The 15395-nt window shown below is 42.1% G+C and overlaps 1 protein-coding gene across 1 annotated transcript in view; it reads left to right on the forward strand.

Moving 5' to 3' along the window:
• The first annotated feature begins 243 nt into the window (after positions 1 to 243).
• LOC111672909 (heparan sulfate glucosamine 3-O-sulfotransferase 5) overlaps positions 244 to 15395 on the forward strand; it is a 64303-nt gene continuing 49151 nt past the window's right edge. The window contains exon 1 of the mRNA XM_023430493.2: positions 244 to 668. The gene's annotated coding sequence lies outside the window, so the exon portion shown is untranslated. The remainder of the gene's footprint in view (positions 669 to 15395) is intronic.

The raw sequence follows: 15395 nt of genomic DNA on the forward strand, positions 1-15395 counted from the left end.
AATTTAAAAGGTATAAGCTGCAGCTATACTATAGACACTATAACTATAGACAGCCCTACAGTGGCAGGAATAGAGAGACTATATGACTCCCTCCCTGATGCACTTTGAGAAACTTTTTTAACTCCCTCACAATGAGCTGAGCATCTTTGCGCATCCACCCCCTCCCCTTCCTTCCTTCCTTCCTCCCTCCCTCCTCCTCCTCCTCCTGGAACACGCCCCAGCTCTCCCCGTGCAGCCTTCTCCAGTCAGCGGCACCACAGCGAAGCTCCACGCGTCCCCGCCGCCACACTCATCCGCGGGGGTGCTGGAGGAGGGGCGCTCCGATACAAAGTGGACTTGAGGAGAGGGGATGCTTCCTGTTTTCACTTTCACAGCCCACTAAAACCAGAGAAGAGGTAGCAATCCAGGACGCATACTGACTTCTTTCTGCGTGTTTTTCTTTTTTCCTTTTTTTTTTTTTTTTGCGCACCTGGCTGCACGAACGAGCGGAGCATCCGAATTTGGAGCCGTCTAGCCGCCGCTACTTGTCCCGTACTAACCTGAGCCTGCAAAAGCCTCCAAAGGGGGGGATGTGGAGAGGCTCTCTGACCTCCGCTGCATCCCGGCTGGTCCCCCTGAGCTCCTGGCGGGAAGGGTAACCGCCGCGTCCTGGTGAGGATGCCGAGCAGGTAAACAGAACCTCACACGTCTCTTTATTTTTTTCTTAAAGAGTTCTATATGTTCCAAGCATTTGCAGAAGGGGCTCTGCACGCATAACACATAGAGCAAAGATTCCAGATAGTGAGTTTATGGTCTCCTCTTTGACTGTGCAACATTCCTGCAGAATCAGCTGTTATTCAATCAATATTCTTTCATTATCAGGCTGCAAAAATCTTTTACATTCTTCTTCTTCCACACAAATGATCAACTTCCAACAACAATACAATCACAACTTGAAATCCCCCTCCTGCAGGATTGCTCTGCAGCTGCAGCAGCTCAATGATCAAACATCATGTATTTTTCAAAGACGAAAAAAAAAAAAAAAATGTGCACCAGAGCAGAAATCAGCTCAAACTTACACTCTGTTCAATTGTGTCAGTGGATCATGAACCTGCATCCACATCCAGTATTAATGTTGATTCCAGCACAGTCTTTGTCTGTAATCTGTAATGCATGTGGCACAATTACTCTCAGACCCCCCCCCCCTTTTTTTTGGGGGGGGGCAGGGGGTATCAGTTCAAACTTCACACCTTCACTGCCTCAGCGCTCAAACATTTCTTACCCCATCCCTCGTGTTTGTGTCGGTGCACCATCACCAGCAGCCTCCTCATCTCTGGGGATTTATTATTGTCTCGGGCGACAGGTGCTATTTTCAGTGCTGCTTGCTTGTCATCATTACTCTGCATTAACTATCTGAGACAGCTTTTGTTATTAGTTAAGTGCCTAAAGCTCTGTGGCGGCCTGCGACGATGAAGATGAAAAGGCAAAGTCCAGAGTAATGAGCCATATTAGGTGTGTTGCATGTTACAGAGCTTTGTGTTATTACCTACAGCATCATAACGCAGCTTATATAAGCTCCTGGAGGTACTTGCTCCTCACAGGAAACAGGAAATAAAGACTTGGATACAGGAAATAACATTTTCTTATTGTGCTATAATATATTATATGTATATAATCTTAGTTGATGCAGTTTTTGTGACAGGCGAGCTCTTGTGTTTGTAGGAATTGTTGAGAATATTGACTGTTGTCTCTGTGAAGACGGTAGTTGCTGTACCCTGGTGCTCTTTTTCAGTGATCACCATGATCTTTCTCTACTCAAGTAGTTTCTCTAATTTAATACAGTTGTTTTGGTTAACTAACCCTGGAGGTGGGAGATCAGCTCCTATGAGTCATGTTTGTAAAAAAAAAAAAAGAAGTCATATCTGTATTTGAACGCACTACCCACAGGTTTTAGAAAAACAGAGTTAATGAAATTATACAATTCCTTCTGTGTTAAAAGGGCGTTGGGCGTTCGTTGCATATTCCTGGCTAATTTCTCCTTTCGCTGCGAGGGAACAGGTCCCTAACTCCAGCTTGTCGATTTCCAGTCTCCTGTCTGGACCTGCACAGTGTCAGGCTTCAGTATCTGATCATGTGGTTGGAATAACACCTGTGGAACAGCTTTATTCTGCACAGCACAACCGATGTGGTGAAAACTCAAAGGAGTCATGAGTGGACGTCTGAGTGTTGAACTTGAAGCTGCATCTCCAGCCTGTTGTCTGACACATCTGTATCCGCTGCTGTGAATGTGATGATTACACGATGATATCTGTATTAATATGATTTCTAAATTGACGTATTGGCATTGGAGATCCTGACAGCACCACACAGAATGAATGCAGCAGTGTGTTTGATCTCTGTGTGTTTAGGTTTGACTGATTTATGACTGAGTCAGTCAGGAGACGGGTCTGAGGAGAACGGGTGGTGGTCTGAGGCAAAACCCAAAAATTCTCATGTTTTTCTCTGCATCTGTTCAGAGTTCATTATCTGTGCATATACAAATAATGGCGTTAGTATTCTTTTACCCTATTAACCCTATTTCAGATTAAAGTCTAGAAAATATGATTCTACATTTGTCTTATTACTGTATAGCTGAAACACGTATGTAGACACCAGTATACATGCAGTATTATATTTGTTTTATTTGTTTTGTTGACTTTAGGCTTGGGTCGATATTCAATAATATCGAATATCGCGATATTTCCCACCATATACAATATTTTTCATAATATACATTTTAATTTTTTTTGCTGTTTAGTGGCAGCATCGCTTAAACCTGAAACATAAAATACATTATATCATAACCACCTCACCTCCACCACCAGCCACGATAATACTGTATATTGTAATATTTAGGCTGGATTGTATTGAGAGATCATATTTTGGATTTCGCAGAAGCCCAGATGACTTTAACATTCGTCAAATTTGAATATACAAAGTCTAAAAATACTGGAATCAACCTAATAGCTCACTGGATGCTAAAACCTCCAAATTCTATGAAGAAATACTGAGGTCATGACTTCAGTGTCCTCAGTCCTAAGTACACCGCTGGCACTGACTGTCATATTTACTCATTTTACTGTCATATTTACATATTAGTCTCGTTGGCAATCCTTCACTTCCACCTATAGACAACTTCCGCATCACCCCAGAATGACACCCATGCATCACAGTCTGAGTAGAGTAGGGATCTCATCAGGGGAGAACAGTAGATGAGTTCCTGAAGGTCTAATTTTAGCCATTAGAGGTCATGATGGCGCTACACCTAGCAGCAGCCAGGACAGCATATTGTCCTATTCATCTTAATGACTCCTGTGGGCAGGGAGGAAGCGGACATTGAGGAAGGGCCTGAAAACGCTCTTCACTGACCTTCTGGGAGTAACAAATGGAGGAGTGCCTCGTGCCTGGCAGACGACACGGCGGCGCTCGGCTCCGGGGGGCTGCCAACTCCAGTAAAACTGTGAAAAGAAAAGGGAGAAGGAGAGAGTTAGTCTATCAGTCTGATTTTTTACAGCAGCCCTTTTTTTCCAGTGCATCAATCCGGCCGCTCCCTCACGCCCGAGCCGGTTATTACATTTCACTCACGTTCGCCTTTGCAGAAGCACTAATTGAATGCATCCAATATTCAGGCGAAGGCCCACCTACTGTACCAACATGACCTTGGTTACCGGTTCCGGATAACTTCAGCGAGCAGGCCACTTCAGTGAAAGTGAGGGCCTGTGGCGTTGCTGTGTCATCACTCCAGATTCATGGTGGTCAACCTGCTACGTCCAATTTACGAAGACGTGTTTGGGTAGCTACAACACGGATTAATTTCTGGCTTAGCGAGCAATTACGGAGGCAGGAGGAGGCAGACACAAAGAGGAGGAGGAGGGTGGCTCTGCAGGATTGAAATCTGAGGATGGTGCAGAAATTTGTCAGCCGTCCGTGCTGACACCTTTATCCAAGTCATCTTCTCCAGGATGGTGATATATGACTAAGGTGACCGTGATCATTATTCACAGACTGGTCTTCTTTTTCCCTGGCATCCCTTCCTCCTGGGTCTGATCAAGTGTGTTCTATTATCCCGCAGTAATGATTTGTGGAGGTCTGTGGCGCTGTAGCAGCTGAAGGACGGCATGTTGCGGAGCCTTCCAAAACAATACCATAACCCACATCCATTAGCCATATGGGTTCCATTCTCCAGATTTGCTTGATGCAATTTCGGTGTCCTCCCACAGCGGAGCCACACAGTGCAATCCCCGGTTTCATTTAATTGGATGATTTTTTTTTTCTTCCTCTGGTTGCTGCAGTACACCTTTTCTCAAAAAGCTTCTTTCTATTTAATTTGTTCTGCGGTCCAAACAAAAGCTGCAATTTAGCATTATTTACATAATTGGTAATTCTGAAAATCTTTCTTCTCAATTAGTAATTTAGCCTGTAAAACATAAAAAAAAAAGTTCAATAATCTTCACATCGTAGAGGTTGTTACCAGATAATATTTGACATTTCTGCTTGATTTAAATGATTATTTGATTATTAAAGCTGTCAATTAGTTTCAAAGGTTCATATTTAACTCGTTTCACCAGGTAAAAAATCATACAAATCAGGTCTTAATGGTTACCTGTGTGTTTCTCTGAGCCCTAACAAACGAGGTGAAGGCATTTCCTTCCATATCAAAGATTTGCGTTGCTGGTTTTTGAGGAGGAACTTGAAACTTGAAACCGTCATGTCTGCGATAGTCAGTCATTCTCTCCTTTCCTGCTGTTAACGAAGCGCTCTGTCAGTCAGTGGAAGAGCATCATTCTTGAGCGAAGGTTTGTGTGTCTTTTTGATGTAAATAGTGGCTTCAGACATTATTAATACCTTCTGGACTAACACACTCTGTGTTGTAGATTCAATTTTGAATCAGTCGGTACACCTGTACACACCTGTTCATATCAGGTCCCGCAGCTCACGCTGCATGTCAGGACAAAAACCAAACCAGGGAAGTCCAAGCAGCTCTCTGTGGACCTCCGATAAAACCAATCAACTTATAGACACATGTGCAGAACAACTGAAGAGGATTCACATGATTTTTAATAAAGTTACAAAAATATTTTCACTTTTTCATTAGGGATTTTTTGCATGTAGGTTGATGCAGTATCACTTTTATCAATATGAAATAAATATGCATGATAAGGAATTGTGGAAAAAGTGAAGTCACTGTTTGTTCATCCAGTATAGATACTAAAAGATTTGAGAACAGCGTCTTAATGTCTTAACTTTGAAGCTCTGAGATTACACCACAGGAGGAAATCGTGGGGTAAAACACCTGAATGTGGAGCTGATAGTGTGTTTTATGTGAGACCCCTCCCTCTGCAGCGCTTGCATTTTAAAGCCTTTGACCCAACTTGCGCCGGAGTTTTGCATTGGATCCATATTTATTACCGCGGCTGTGTTTGCTGTGTAATTGACTTCTGAACACATAAATAATGACAGTGTTTATGGCTTCTCCCTCTCCCCCCTCTCTCTCTCTCTCTCTCTCTTCTCTCTCTGACTGTCCGTCCTCTCCTCTGTCTCACCTCTAGCTCCTATCACAGCAGTCACAGCCCTACAAAGAGCAATAAGTTTGAAACATAGAGTAAACAAAGCCACAGTCCAGGTGGATGAGGTGTCTGGAAATAAAACATGATCTCTCATCCGGCCGTGAAGATTGTTTATGGGCCTGTGCTGCTCAGTGGGTCGAGGATGGTGCAGACATGGCCGGGGGGGGGGGTTAACTCCCAGGGCGGCCACTCACGCTGAAGATGTAAGCAGTCGGGGTATCAGGAGGCGCTTGTGCCCGCTTAGCACCGTTATGTGCTCAGCTTAGAAAGAGGATGTGGTGATAACAGAGTCTGAGACACTGGACTGTTGAAGCTGCTGCAGATGTGTCAGAGTTTAAGTAGTGATGCCACCGATGAGGATCATGTGTGACACCGATCGTTTCTGTCATGCATTGCAGATGGTTATACGTGATATCAGTCTCACACACTTTGTAAAAGGTCCACACGGTCCGACGTGTTGTTTTGTTTTTCGTGGCCGGCGCGTTGAACGAAGTGAGGAGGCGATACTACAGAACGCTTCTCACGGCCGCAGACAGAAGCTTTAATTCCCATCTACCCGTCACCTATTTTTAATGATCAGCGGCTGATCAGTCGGGGACACAAGCTCCAAACATAAACACAAAAAATGTGCAAATGCTTGTAGAATAAAAAATACGCTTCAGGTTGCATTTATGTGAGTATAGCATGGGTCAAACAGAACACTAACATGGGGCTCTTACTCTCATATGATATTTCTGTGATACACTGAAACTACCACTAACACAGAGCTCTGATGGGTGTGTAGTGACAGGCTGCTTTGTGGATCTCTCTTCACTCGGGGCTCAGTGTTGCATCAAGTCCAGCACTGGGGAGTTAATATGCCTGAACCCAACTGTATTCTGAACTATTTCATCACCGTTATAGGTCTGACTCGCTGTTTCAGCTCTTTCATTGCGTCTGCAGTGTCGCTCATAAGCCACAGTCAAGACGTCTAATTCGAAAACAAGCAACCGGAGCGAGGAAAGCGAAGAGACGAAAACCCCTGCAGTCGTCTCCGTCTGTGCGAGCGTTTTTCATCCAGCGTTTCTGTTGAGCTGATGTCTGTCTGCTCCAGCTGCGTGTGCAGACAGACCGTGAGGCTGAGGCACTGTCTTTTTGTTTTTTGTTTTTTCTCAGCAACTTTGGCTTCTCTTATATCATGGCTCAATACTTTCTCTCTCAGCATTAGGCCCCAAACACTGCTGCTGCTGCTGCTGCTGCTGCTGCTGAAACACAGCCGTAAAAAAGACCTACCATTCAGGCTTTATTGACATGCTTGAACATAATGCTGCCATTCTAAATGCAAAAATCATTCATAATTATATTTCTAGCAGAAGGCTGATTTACTCCAGGTTCCTTTCAGCAGAGTAATGGGATTTCTGACTAAATGAGAGGCAGGTTCATCAAATTTTGAGGGAAGTGCTTTCCCTTGGGGATAATTCAGAGTTGGTGGAAAAAAGAGAGAATGGGATTTAAAGGTCCCATATTCTCCTCTTCCTCTGTGTTTTATTTTGAAGTGTTGATCCACAAGAAGATTTGTGGTTTTAAGAACCAAAAACCATCTCAGTGTAGTTTTACATCTCCTCTCTCAGGCTTCTCTCTGGAGCTCTAGTAACAACAGGTCGGTGAGCCAATCAGAAGAGAGGAGGCTCTGAGCCTCTCTTCTGATTGGCTGACTGTTTTCTGAGTGACCCAATAAAAATATAGCAGATTTTAGGTAAAACACTCGTTTTGCAAGATTTGGTTTCTCTGAGAGGTGGGTGGGGCTTGGGGCATGGCTGAGAGTGGTGACTGCTTTGTTGTGACATCACAAAGTTACAGGAAGTCCTGACGGCTGGTTTTAAGGATCAGTTTCTGAATACAGGCTGTGTGCATTTCTCTGTGGACTGAGGCTTTGATACTTTCACAGTATTAATATAGAAGCTAGACCTGATCTATAATCACACTACACATGGACACAGACCTTTACACTATATTGGACCTTTCATTTTTTCTAAATTTATTAATATTAATTTGTTATTTTAGTTTATGGAAGTTTTTGTGGCGTATACTTGACTTTAAATGTCTCAGGATTTGTCCCAGCTGGGCACCCGTACTTCGATCGGCCACACACACAGGTCTGCACGTGGCTTTTGTCTGGCAGTCAGTGCATTTGTCCAGGCATGATACTTAATTCTCTGCAGCTATCTGCTGCTATCAATTAGGGCTTTTATGGGGAGGTGCTGTCGGGGTTACCATGGCAACCAATGTCTTTGGCAGTGCATTGCATCCCCTGCAGTGCTGTGGATGGAGCGCTTGCAAGTATTACTGCACAGTACGTTTTAAAAGATTCAAAATCTTCAGCGCCTGGGGACAGAAACAATAAGCATGAAATACTTAGCAGCGTTGGCAGACTCGTGCTGCTGGTGGACCCACTTTCTCCTCAGCTTCTTGGCTTTGTGCGAGTCGCTGAGGCTATTTTGAATGTTAACGGATAGCTTTGACAATTTGAGAAAGTTGCAAAAGTGTCTAGCAGGCAGAAGTAGTAATTTACTGGAAGCAAGCCCAGAGTTATACAGCACATACTTACGAATTATCTGCTCACACACGTTTACAAGCTGCTTTAGGATTCTGTCAAATGAAAATGTCTTGAGTTAACAACTTGCTGTTCCTCTATAACACACTTTATTACCAGTCATAGCCTGATTTCTCAAAATGTTTGGATTTAGTGGTGAGTTTTACAGTAATGGAAAACTGAAATGTTGACTCTCGTGGACCAGAGCCAGAGCTGCCACTGGAAATGCAGAGGTCATGTCCTGCTTCCAGTGTTTCTGCACTAAGTATATTAAAGGATTCAGTATTTCCCCACTACTGTTTTACTCCCCACAGCGAGGAGACATCATTAAAACATCATTTAGACCAGGGCTGCATCTCTCTTCCCTCTCGGACTATACAAACGTACATCAGACACATGGTCCATGATCTGACGCAGGTACATTTAAAGTGGATTTCATTCAATGAAATCCCAGGGCAGGCTAACTGTTAGCTTTCAAATGTCACGATTACTATTTATGATGTAAGACATAAACTGTAAACTGTATCGCAAAGCGGTCGGTTACGTTGCTGTAAGTGGAACAATAGTACACAACATTAATAACATAATTATATTATTGTAATGTATGTTTCAGGTATAAGCGATGCTGCCCCGCCAGCTGATTTTAAAAGCGGTCAACCTCAACCATCCTTGCTGGAGGAAGGAAGCGTTTAGTGTGTGTGTGGCTGTCTGTCTGTGGAGAGTGACGCTGATGAGCAGTAATCTGAACCTACTTGAGAATGAGAAGCAGCAGCAGCAGCAGCAGCCTCCTCTCCCAGCTCTGAGTTATGGCTCTCCTTTATCTGATGGAGCACTTAGTCTCCAGCCCAGCCTTGTTTTCAAGTATTCTTTTCACTTACGCCCGATCGATGGCTGTTGCCGAGTGTTAATGATGAGTCATACTATTAAATGTGATGACCCGCGGCTGTATTCTATTACCCTGCTTTTTCTTTCACGGGGCCCCGGGACCGAGGTTCAAGTAGATGCATTTGGAGAAAACAGGTTGGAGCCAAAACTCAATTAAAAATAGCCTTTGCAATGCACGCCGCTGCCGAAGAAGAAATGTTGAGCGCAGTTTAAAAGTTTTCATGCTTTATTGGTTTCTGTCGACCGAGGAGATTAATGTTTTCTTTAAACTGATGTGGAGATAAAATACTGCTGCACGAGTGGCAGGATAGTAATTTACAGAAATTAACGGCATGCATCAGCCTTTTTAATTCACACTGTTTTCATTTTTCTGTGGGGTTTGTTGGGAATGCGCGGGGAAGATATACTGCGGAGGTCTCTGGTCTGACCGAGGGGTTTTTATCCTCATTAATAATGTACTGTGACTAAGCTGGATGTGACAGTGTTACGCAATTAAAAGGCTCCCTGTGCTTTTAGTGGTCTGTTTTTAAACTGTCAAAAGTGTTAAAAAAGAAAAATGCGACGGAGGGGATAAGCGATCTTTTTCGACTTTTATCAGCTTAATGTCAAAGGTCGTTGGATTTCTTGAGACTGACTGCCACAGGGGACAATAAAACCACAGGATGCTCATATGTGGGCTGTCTCAGACGACTTTCATCTAATGCCAAGCTGAATTATTCACATGATGAGAGCGAATCAAACACTTTTATTAGAATTAGTAATGTCAGGCTGTTATCAGTGTGGCTTCTCTTTTGATGTAAACAGTTGGCACTTCCCCTGAGAAGCTAGACATGTTTTAAGGCTTGCTTAATTATGGCTTTTATTTCTCTGTGTTACGCTGGAGAATCAGGAAGAGAGATTAAACATGGAAGAGTTTCAGATTTAGAGAAATGGGTTAATGACATGCACCAAAAGGTGTGTGACCAGATGCGAACGCAGAATGTTGTGCTTTACTTTCTGTCGTGGGTGTAAATGGGTTTAATGGGGAAACACAATGAAATCCATCCTGTTCTTTGACCAGACGAGAAAGAAAACGATGTATTTATTTTCATTAACAGAATGAGAAATTTGGCCTAAATTTCTATTATTGCGCTAAAACATAACAATTAAATCTAGTTCTGATTGTGAAATAATGTTATATTTGCATCTGTCAAGCATTAATGAATAAATAAAGTGTGAGAGGACCTAGACCTTGTCAAGAACACTCTCCTTTCTGCTGCTTTAGCTTTGATTGATGTTCAGTTTTAGTGTCTTATTAGAATATATACATTTCACCTATAGATTAAAATATAAATGTATTGGGGGGGTTGTTTTCTGCCTTTTTCCTGAGTAGCGCAGCAACTGGATACAACGCTCAGAACATGGTGCCATGTTGATTACTATGAAAGTTGCTCGGTAGATGAGGGTCAGAAAAATGAATCCCTTCCTTTTCCAATGATTGTGTTTTGTGTGTGTGTGTGTGTGTGTGTGTGGGGGGGGGGGGGGGGGGGGAAAAAAAGAAGCCTTTTTTGGTCCGGTGTGTGTGTCACTTGATGAACCCAGAAGTTGTTGTTGTCAAAACTTCACAGTCCAGCTCTGGTCCTTTGGTTTGGAAGTGAAGGGCAGCCTCTACTTCGCCCAGGGCGAAACAGCTCAGCAAACACTCGCTGCTGCTCGCAAAGCTCATATTGTGCTTCTTGCAGAGACTGCACGGTGATGATTGATACCCAGCATTTTTATTCATTCAGATCTGTGGAATTTGGTGGCTGGACAATAAGAGGAAGCTGTTCAGAGAGACTTTTAGTGAGAACATCAAACTGAAACTGTTAAAGTGAGCTGAGCGTGTCCCCCAATCCTCCTCAGTGATAATTAGGGCTCTGCTTCCTTTGTCTGCTCCTTTTTCTTTATGCCTCCACTTTATTCCACTGAATTCCATGAGGATGGTTAAAAACTATTTATTCTGTTGGATACTGGCTTTGTTCTAGATCCAAACTGTACTTTAACTCTGAAATACCTATTCAAATACACAGTTAAGTTTCAGTTAGCATGTCTTAAGGTCTCGTATTTTACCCTCCTCCTGTGTTTTATTTGAAGTGTTGATCCATAAGAAGATATATTTGGGGTTTTAGGAACATGCAGTTTTACATCTCCTCTCTCAGGCTTCTCTCTGGAGCTCTAGTAACAACAGGTCAGTGAGCCAATCAGAGGAGAGGAAGCTCTGAGCCTCTCTTCTGATTGGCTGACTGTTTTCTGAGTGATCCAATAAAAATATAGCAGATTTCAGGTAAAAAAAACTCCTGCAAGTGTTGCATGGTGGGTCCTGGTGGGCGGGGCTTGGCTGAGAGCAGTGACTGCTGTGTAGTGACATCACAAAGTTCCAGAAGTCCTGACGGCTGGTTTTAAGGCTCAGTTTCTGAATACAGGCTGTGTGCATTTCTCTGTGGACTGAGGCTTTGATACTTTCACAGTATTAATAAAGAACCTAGACCTGATCTATAATCAAACTACACACAGACATCTCATTTTATACAATGTGAGACCTTTGATGTTGATGTTGACGATACTACGATATAATTATATCACAAAAAGAAAAGAAAAAACCTCAACCCATGATAATATCGTATATCACGATTTTTGGACTGGATATTTTATACAGTAAGACCGCGTAACATATAAACTCCAAACTATATTTAACCTACCCATTGATTCAGTTTGTGAATAAAACAAATATATCATGACTTTCCTTTGCCCCTGGGTTCATTTCCAAGCTTCCAGTCATTCCAACAGAAGGCAGCAGTCCCCTCAGGTTTATTACCGTCTCAGGTCAGTCCTCCAGCTCTGCATTCAAGTCGGCTTTTAAATGCTCTGAGGGATTTAATAAAGGATGTGTCAAAGGCCATAAAGGCTGAAAAACTGGAACTATTATGCAGTCAAAATATGAAAAACCTATTAATATTTAATGCGTACCTCTGTGAACTGGGTCCAGACAGTTTCTCCTCTTTTTTTTTTGTCAATTAGCTGCGTCACCTGTGATGAGCAGATTTTAGAGGCTACAGCACCGCGTGGACTGGTCTTGGTTTTTTATAGTTGATAACCAGATAAAGGAGGATGCTGTATTAGAGAGCGAAGGGAATGGTGTTGCATGCAGCGTAGCATACAGCCGCTCTGCTGAATGAGGAGGCAGTGGGTGAAGAATAAAGGGGGAAATACTTCAGCATATCATTGTGCTGCAGACCCCTCGTTGTGCTGAACAAGAACTATGCAGGGAAAAAAACAAGAAACTTTACTTGTAGTAGAGCTGCACAATTAATGGAAAAAATAATCGAAATCGCAATATGGCTGAGTGCAATATCTAAATCCAAGGGGCTGCAATTTTTTTTTTTGATAAAGTAAAATGTGTCATAACATGGTTGTGCAATGTTAAAACCTAGTCTGTAGGTCTTTGAAGTTCAGGATCCTGTGATGTGATATAAAGACAGAGGTGAACACGCACTTTCTTAGACATTTGGAATGACTGTACAGGAGTGAGTGAGTGAGTGAGTGAGTGAGTGAGTGAACAAGTGGAACATCCCAACACAACCTGAAGATTTCTTAGTTCAGGTAAAAAGGATTTTACAGAGGAAAAAATTTATATTTTCCACAGAGACCTTTTATTTGCTGCCATTATCACTTGTGATACCTGCTGTCACCTCCGGGGAAACTGGCAATATTAAAGAAGTGTGTCACTATCTGATCCTCCTCTTGTCTTGGTGGTAACTTCACCACAGTGTTCAGCAGAGCATTTGGATTTTATGAAGACTGTTATTGTTTTTTACTCTGAAACTGCAGGAATAAATGCCTTTTAGTGTGTGTTTAAGGATGTTTAAGGCTCCCTGTTTGACGCGCTTTGTGTTGGACACGCATTTAGAGTTTTCAGTTTGGGGAATTGGTGACAGCTGCTAGACTGAAGGCTTTGGATGGAAAATGTGCCATGTTGTTGTTGCTTATAATTTTGCAGAGAAAAAGATTAAACAGCCACGCAGAGGCTCTTCTTGTGATCCTGTGTGGCTGATCAATAATGATTAAATCCTGTATTGACACAGTTTTGCTGGGGTGAAGCTCTGCCCTGTTTACACTGCAGCCATCTCTGATGAATAATAGTTTTTACATTATTAGCGTGTCTGGCTGGTGATATGCAATGCAGTAATTCCATGGTTTTCCAGTAAGCTGCTGTATTTTCTAAATAGTGAGAATAAATGTATATGAGCTATGATGATACTCTGGAGGCGTGTTTTCCACCCCAATGCCGGGTGAGCATCTAATTGTTTAAACTGTGAACCCATCTGTTGGTTGTGATGAACGTCGTGATGATTTCGACAGAGCTCTGATTGTAATTACTGTATAATTTCTATCATTAACAGTGACATACCAAGGTGTAGGCAGGGAAAATCTTAGACGGCAAGTGTTGATTTCCAGCTATAATGACAGATGTCACTGACACCTGCAGATAATTAATGCTAATTACTTTGCTGGCCAAATAAGAAAAGCAAAGCAACCAAAGTCGGACACATCAGTGTATCATTTTGAAGTTTAGAAAAATAGAGAATGGGTTGTGTCTTAATTCAAATACACCAACACAGCGGCTTAATCTAGATTGTAGGTAATCTGTTCACATTATCTCTGGGCAGGTAGGCCTAGCTTACGGTTAGCTTGGTAGCTGTGGATTGTAAATAGCTTGGCATGTTTTCAGAATCTTTTGTTGAACTTTTAATTTTTGTCATTTTTTTGTTTGTTATCCCATCACGTCTGACGCAGACTTTTCAGGATTCAAAGGTGTGAAGCATCTGTCATGTCGCTCAGTAGAGCTAAAGTTAGCGATAGCTTAAGCAGCTAAAGAGCAGATTTGTCAACACAGTTTTAGGCCCATTAGTTGATGCGATTCTGAATCAAACATTAGATGTGGATTCAGGTAGTTTAGTTTTATTTTGTCATAAAACAAAATACTAACAAACTTGTTTAAAACAAGATTTTTTTCATTTTAGCCATTTTAGCTAACTATGTAGCTGTTAGAAAACTGCTCAAGTTTACTTCAAACATCTTTCTGTCTAACAGATTTCTTTGAACCCTGAAGGACACAGCCAACAACTTGGGCTCTCACTTTTTATTCGAAACTTGAACTTTTCTTCAAATATTCAAACTTGAATTACATGTTTGAATTCAAAATGTACAGTCAGGTAGCCAGACTGTCTGACCCATCAGTAAACTAAGCTAATAAATACATTTTGTGAGACTGAAGCATCTGAAAAGCAGTGTGTGGAAGTATTTGGGTTCTATAGTAAAGACGATTAAATTACCAACAAAAATAAAACAGTTTGCCACTTTATGAGAAACAGCTACTTCACCTCTTCATCGACAACAAATCTGAGGACTCGTCCGCCAGCTTGGCAGCCAAGTGAGGCAGCGGAGGCATCAGAAATGAGTGGAGCAGCGTCAATTGTACAACCTTGTCTGACTGCCCACTTTTCACCACACTCACTCTCGGGACCCATGCCAGAAGCTCATATAAAAAAAAAGCCCCATCACTAATAAGATAGCAAGATTTACAGTAAGGATAGGCGGCCAATTGGCAGTGTTACAGCAGACAAAGGAACTATGATATAGAAATATAAATATATGGATTTATGGGTTGTGTTTTGGGTGTTTGGTTGAATTATTTTGAACCTGAATTTTTTAAAAATAGCAATAGATTTTAATGATTCTTATACTTTGTCATCTTTTAAATGATGTATACTACAAATACAGACCCTGTTTGTTAAAGTGTAAGTCAGTGCATTTTCAAATTACCATTCGATATTCTTGTTCTTTTTCTGAGTGCTCTTTGGGGAAAAAAGAAAAAGTCAGCAATGTTCAAATAGCCATCGTTTTAAAAAAAATAAAATACAGCCAACTTTAGCTGGATTCCAGTTCCATCTGAAATACAGGGGGAAAAAAGCATAATAATGTCTTCTGCTGTCAGTTCCCTCCGTAACAAGCTGTCACTTTCCACCAAAACCCCATGAAAACCCTCAGTCATGAAAAAAAGATTCAACATTATGCAACCTGTTACAATTCAGAATAGAGAAACAGGTGGGAAATGTTCCCGTGTCGTCCCCCCCCCCAGGACAAGATTTTCTCCTCTGAATCACATACAATACATCAAGAGTTTTTGTCATAGGATAGAATGAGGTGAAAATGTGTTTCAAGTCGGGTACAGAACATCCGCCGGGATGTAACCTAGATGTTTTTATCAGCACAGCTCTGCTGCCATGGCTGCCATATCTCTGACTCAATACTGTTGCTCTGTTGACCTTGGGGAG

Source organism: Seriola lalandi, unplaced genomic scaffold (assembly GCF_002814215.2).
Source record: "Seriola lalandi dorsalis isolate HSWRI2012SDOR001 ecotype SW California unplaced genomic scaffold, Sedor1 jcf7180002054906, whole genome shotgun sequence".
NCBI lineage: Eukaryota > Metazoa > Chordata > Actinopteri > Carangiformes > Carangidae > Seriola > Seriola lalandi.